Raw genomic sequence first — 7,215 nt, forward strand, 5'->3', positions numbered from 1 at the left:
GGTATCCGATACCTTGTTAAATCTCATTACCGGCAAGTCTCTTTACTCGTTCCGTAACACATCATCCCGTGATCAACTCCTTGGTCACATTGTGCACATTATGATGATGTCCTACCGAGTGGGCCCAGAGATACCTCTCCGTTCACACGGAGTGACAAATCCCAGTCTCGATTCATGCCAACCCAACAGACACTTTCGGAGATACCTGTAGTGTACCTTTATAGCCACCCAGTTACGTTGTGACGTTTGGCACACCCAAAGCACTCCTACGGTATCCGGGAGTTGCACAATCTCATGGTCTAAGAAATGATACTTGACATTAGAAAAGCTTTAGCAAACGAACTACATGATCTTGTGCTAGGCTTAGGATTGGGTCTTGTCCATCACATCATTCTCCTAATGATGTGATCCTGTTATCAACGACATCCAATGTCCATGGTCAGGAAACCGTAACCATCTTATTGATCAACGAGCTAGTCAACTAGAGGCTTACTAGGGACATGGTGTTGTCTGTGTATCCACACATGTATCTGAGTTTCCTATCAATACAATTCTAGCATGGATAATAAACGATTATCATCAACAAGGAAATATAATAATAACCAATTTATTATTGCCTCTAGGGCATATTTCCAACACAAATCACACGGTGAACAGAGTCCATAGAAGACAAAGAGGCCAACAAGTGCCATCAAAGAAGGAAAGGTGAACAGGGATCCGATTTATGGTGAAGTCTCAATAGCACACTCATGATCATGTGGCGATCGAGTGATGCATGGAGAAGTAATTCCATGTTTTAGATGGATCCGATCTATGACGATGTGCCGCATATATTGGAATGCCCAGGATCATAGGCGTACAGGTTTGGCACCACGTTCTCAAAGGAGACGGTATGGCGGAATTGGAGCTCGCTGATAACGCAGCCCAAGACTCACTTCGCCCTTCGTGGTGTACAGATTTTCGTCTGAATCATAGTTTGCGACGATGCAGTCAAAGACCGGATCCATCCTTCGAGAGGCGCACCCACCATGGCGGACAGGTCCTTGGCGTATAGGTCCGTAGCATCGCCGGCGTACTGGTCACCCTTTGGCATAGCACCAGTACAAGGCGACGTGGCCTCCACAACGCCACCTTTCCACGGCCTCGTGAGGTGCCCCCCCCTTTGTTTGGGCAGACCGCCGAATACTCGGCGTCAAGCCAAGACGAGGTGTCAACCACCCCGGCCACGCCCATGTGAGCGCGCGTTGGTTTTTACACTGACGTCGGTCTCCTCAAACTATTGCTCCCGCAAGGCGCCCCCACCATGGCGGACAGGTCCTTGGCGTATAGGCCCATGGCGTCGCCGGCGTACAGGTCGCCCTTTGGCGTAGCACCAGCCCAAGGAGACGTGGCCTCTACAACGCCACCTTTCCATGGCCTCGTGAGGCTGCCCCCTTTGTCTTGGTAGACCACCGAATACTCGGCGTCGAGCCAAGACGAGGTGCCAACCACCCCGGCCACGCCCATGTGAGCGCGCGTTAGTTTTTACACTGACGCCGGTCTCCCCAAACCATTACTCCCGCAAGATGTACCACCTTGCACACCCTGATGAAGTAACCGGCCGCCGAGAAGTCTAAGCCGAGCGCGACCCATGCCACCCCGACAACAAATACTCCAACGCTGCCAAGACTGACGAGGCACGACGGTCTGAGGTCTACATCGACGAGCTCGCATTGTCGTCATCTTCAAGCAACGCCGCCACACGGAGACACCCGAATCTACTCTGACTTCTACATCAACACACTCCCCAAACCCCGTCCAAGCTCCGACGAGGCGAAGCCACTTCACCGACATGTCTTCTTCCGATGAAGCTATCCATATCTTGCCGGGCACCGACGAGGCGAAGGCAAGACACACCGTGTCTAACACCGACGAGGCGGACACCACCAGGCCGGGCACCGACGAGGCGAAGGCTGACCATCTGTCTGAGCTGACGAGGCCAGACATCTTCATCATCGGACATCGACAAGCCGGGGGGATGTGACTAAGCATCGCCGGAGCGACGGACGTACCGCTCCACTCTTCTATTCCACCACATCATCACCATCATCTACACCGAGCACTTGGAGAAGACGATACTTGAAGACGACGACCATTGCAGCAGTTTAATCGGAGGTGGTCCGTGGCTCCGGCTCACAGACGTAATTAATCGGGAGCCTTCCGAGGCCCCGTGAACCAGAACCTCACAATCGCCGAAGTCATATTGGCCGAACTAGCAGGCCATTGAGTGCTTATGTAAAGGGATCGTGTAATTTGTTTTCTCCTACGAGAGATTAATAAGGTACAAGTTTCCCTATGTTTTCTTTGTCTACTCAGTACACTGGCACGCCCGCATATTTATTTTCCCTGGCGCGTAGAAAGATAATAACACTATAACCATCGATGTTTGTTATTATTTTTCGTGTCAAACAAAATGGCACGCCCAGTGGGACATGGTTCTCCTCCCATCTTTGCTGCGCAACAATGGTCGTTGAATTCGTCTTCTGGGTCTTCTCCAACTTACAAGATGGTGTGGATATTTCTCAACTCGGGTTATTCTTCCCGATGCCCTCTCTTTTATGGAGGCTTCAATTAACCCATTTGTGATCCAACTCGGGTTACTTTTCTATGGAGAACCGTTGGTGCAATTTTAATATGCCCCGATCACAGGTTTCCTCCAATATTGCGCGGCCATGGCAAGAAGGCATCGCAGTTCGCTTCAAGTACCCAAGATATTGCATTTATCTTGGAGTCATTCTTGATGGTTTAACAAATAATCCATGTATCATCGTTGGCTTTGGCAACCTCGACCTCACGCCCAATGTGCTGGGGGCATTTCTTGAGGTGGCCACTACATGTGAAGGCGCTTCATTAACCTTGACTATAAGCTCCTGTCGGCAAAGCATATATAAAATGAGATGATCTTTCATATGTAACAAAGTCATCCTCAACACATGCTCAATAGTATCCAACCTGATGGGCCCATCTCCTCCACCCAACTAGTGCCTTGACGTGACGGCGAAAAGTTGAGCGAACATCTTCACCAGGCGCAGGTTCGACTTGAAGAGCTATGGCAGATATAGCCTTCTCATATTGCATTTTATTTTCAATTCACACCTCATCCATCAAATTTCTTTCACATCTTTGCCTGACTGGAGGCAATTTCAAGCATAAATACTGGCTTTCCTGACAATTCCACGCTAGTGCTCCAGTAATTGGCTACCCGAGGGCTTGTTGACGGGCGGCACAATGTGCCATGTTGCAGGTGAAGTGGCTCCCACACCCATAATGCACCACACGTGCCAAGTGTATGCTTTTGGAGGTAGTAAATAAGACTACTTGGGCACTTCTGTTATCAGACCCCGCGCCCATCATGTTTTCCGGCATGTCTCAGGTTCACAGAAGCTCACGTCCCAGAGAAGACTATAGGAAAAGAACATGAAAGGGCTACCTGACCCAACACAAGTTGGGTTCGATGTGTAGCCACATGGCAACCCTGGGTCGTGCCACCAAAAGCCCCAGATAAAGTGCCAGAGGGTTTTCTTAGTATACATAGGTGAATGGTTGTCTTCCAAGTTCTGAAGGTGGGCCCCCGAGCAAGTGTGGAAAGTGATCCCCGAAGAAGTGCAAGCAAATCTCCAAAGTGAAAAAAATACTCATGAAGTCCAGGGTAATGCAGCCAGCCCATGCAAGCAATCCTCACAATAGAGGAAACCTCAAATTCCAAGAAGCAATCAAAAAGTCCCAAAAGTGCCAAGAAGCAAATCCGGCAATCTTGATCGGTAGGGGAACCACTGGAAAGAAGGCGGAAGATAGCCATTCACCACCCCTCATTAATGCATGAAGAAAAAATAGCCAAGTTGTTATCCCAAAACCATCACCCTTATCAACCTCACCTAAGTCTCTGGGTTCTTGAGGCATTGCGCGGGGGGCATGATCGAGCTGTGGGGTTTCTCGATATCATGATGGGCTAGGGTATGCTTTTCTACTTCCTGTCAGAGGCATCTCTGAAGCACGGTGTCCCATACACATAAGCTAAAGCTTATTCAGTTCTTAACTTGCAACCGTCATGGTCGTTTCGACGGTCCCCGATGATAAGCCCTTTGGTAGTCTTTATTGATGACACATTATAGCTGGTTGATTGTCAGGAGGGCCAACATCTTCATCCAGTCTAAGAAATACTTCATTTTTTATGACATTACATTCCATAAATATGCTTGCATGCACTCTTTTGTTCATCATCAGTGCAGCCATCACTAGTTAATGGCGCACACGTTGAGCCTGCACCGACAGGATGGCTACTTGGACAGCAACAATACTGCGTCATGATAATGTCGATGACATCCCGACATTTGATTGTCTACCCCAATATACGGCAGACATTGGGGCAGCGAACCCGTGTGTCCACAATGTCGTCGACAACATACTCCATCAACATTGGGGGGCAATTGCGTCAGTTCATCCACGACGTCGCCGACGGCGTCTTGGCTTCACCAACCTGCTCCATCGACATTCGGGGTTAACACTCATGTGTTCACAGGGTCGTCGATGACATCCCAACATAGAGCTTTCAACACCAACACATCCCATCGGCACAGGGGGCAGCGAACCCGTGTGTCCGTAGCATCACCGACGACATCTCGGCATCGAGTAATCTACACCAACAAACTTCGCCAACACTGGGGGCAACAACCCCGGTGCGTCTATTATGTCACTGATGATATTCCGACGTACTTTTGGTCTACAACAACATATGTTGTTAGCACTGGTAGTAGCAACACCCGTGCACCTACAACACCGCCGCGGCACTACGGCACCCTTATCTTCAACAACAACAACAAGAGCCATGTCTATTCCGGCACTCTCTGTTATGGGCACGCCGATGGCATTCCGGTGTAGAATTTTCTTTTCTACCTCAACCACAACGTCTTGGGGTTGCCTCAACAATTACGAGGTGAACACCAATGGCTTTCTAGTGGCTCATCTACATCAATGCGCCAACTTCACGGGAGCAGTGCAATGCGCCAGTGCGGCCAGTGTGAATCTATGAAACCCTTCAGTTTAGTCGGCTGGCACCACGGTCTCAGTGGTCGCAACTAGACTGATAAATTTCCGTCAAGGCACAGCATGGTATTTCGCTGTCGAATGGAGATGCAGTAAGGTTTCTTTGTCGGCTGGCACCGTATTAGCAAACGGTCGCAATAAAGAACTTAAATACTTTAAGCCTATGGAATGGACTTTCTCCGTAGTCTCGTATCACTTATTTGGTGCATGTGCTCTTGTCTGGCATCATTTTCAATTTACAGCATGCATTCTGTGGCATGGACACTCGCTACAGATGGTCATTAACTATTTGTGGCATGGTTGCGCCGCAGTCCATATATTCTAGGAAACTTGTGGCATGGACTTTTGCCCAAGTTTCTCGTTCATTCACCGATAGCATGGTTTCGCAGCAATGCACCATAATTACTCCATTTGTGTCATGGTTTCGCTACAATATACCTTATCATGCTTGTGGCAAGGTTTCTCTATGGCACACCTTCATTTTTGTGGCATGGTTTTGCCGCAATCAATATTTTATGGGTAACTTGTGGCGCGGACTTTCACCCGAGTTTCTCGTTCAGTCATCAGTAGCATGGTTTCACTACAGTTTTGTTTTTCTCGTGGCATGGTTTCGCTACGCCAGTATTACTTCATCTGTGGCATGGTTTTGTCGCAGGATACATATTTGCATTGTGGCATGGTTTCGCTGCACTACACCACCATTACCCAATCTTTGGCATGGACTTTTGCCGTAGTGTTCCATTTCTTTTCGATTGGACCTTCAACACATTCTCCCTCTCCCCTTCTTTTTCCTATACACCTGCAAAGAGTATTCCTTGTTTAAAGGGAGGGCTGCAATTAATATTTGCGCCATGAATCAAAAACGAGATTAATTGCTAATGCAGGATGATCATGACAATGATTAAGAAGTCTGAGGCGCCAGTTTAATAGGTGACCGGTTTAAAATTTCACCAAGTCGAGTACGCCCTGCTTTGCGTGCATACTCCACTTGGTGGGGGGCATTTGTTTGACGAGATTTTGTCACTTATTTACCTGGCCCGCATGCCATATAGAAAATATAAATAATAATATGAAGCACTAGTTTATATTCCCTCCGTTCGGAATTACTTGTGGATATGGATGTATCTAGACCTAAAATACATCTAGATACATCCATTTTTGCGACAAGTAATTCCGAACGAAGGGAATACATTCAAGAGCACAAGTGAATGTGCCGTACATGCATTTTTTTCTCTCTCTCAAATACTTGTGCTAATTTTCTTGGCTTAATTAGGTGGGCTTGACATCATGATACAGCCCATGCCCTGATGGATGGATGCATGGCCGGAGGGACACTATTTATCAATCTTTTATATATAGCATTACTAAAATAGCTTGATGGTGCAACCAAAGGATCAACCCGTACGTACAGTACCTACCAAACGTACGCATGCATGGCCGAACGGCCTGATGGATATTTGCGTGTGAGTTAGTTAGCAGTGCATACTTATCTAGCAAATGGATTGGTACGTGCAGCTCACCATGCAAACCTGATAAGCAAGCCGCTGCGCATGAATCGGCCGCTCGCCAATAGCCTGCGGCAGCGCGCTCGGGATCTCCCTCGCTCATCCACTAACCTAGCTCCTATATCATCCGATCTCTCACGAGGGGAGACGCGCACAGATGGGCTGGCCGCCAGGCCGCTCTCACGCACGTGGCTGCCGCCGGCGGGCTACACACCGGAGAGGGACACAGCCACACACGCGGCCGTCAGGCTGCTCACGCGCACACACGCACGCGTAGACGCCACCGCCCTGCACATCCACGCATGGCCAGAGAGGGGAGAACGACAACGCCACACCGCAAGGCGGCTCAGGCGGATACGCGCACAGCCGGCCGCTCAAGCAGAGGCCGCCGTCAGGCTGCACCCACTGAGGAAGACGGAGGCCATGCGGCCACGCCCAGCAGAATTTCATCCCTATAGCCCCATGCGTGCTGATCCTTCCTTCCAATACCTCCACACAAATATTTCCTTAAGATCCATGGAGGTCATTTCTATTACATCGTGCTCAAGGTGATATGGTAAGATTGGTAAGAATGAATACATTGTTGTTTATTTGATCTATACAGGTCTTTTCCCTCGCTACCGACGTA

The sequence above is a fragment of the Triticum urartu genome, chromosome 5A (assembly GCF_056163025.1).
Source record: "Triticum urartu cultivar PI428250 chromosome 5A, HENAU_Tu73, whole genome shotgun sequence".
NCBI classification, from domain to species: domain Eukaryota; kingdom Viridiplantae; phylum Streptophyta; class Magnoliopsida; order Poales; family Poaceae; genus Triticum; species Triticum urartu.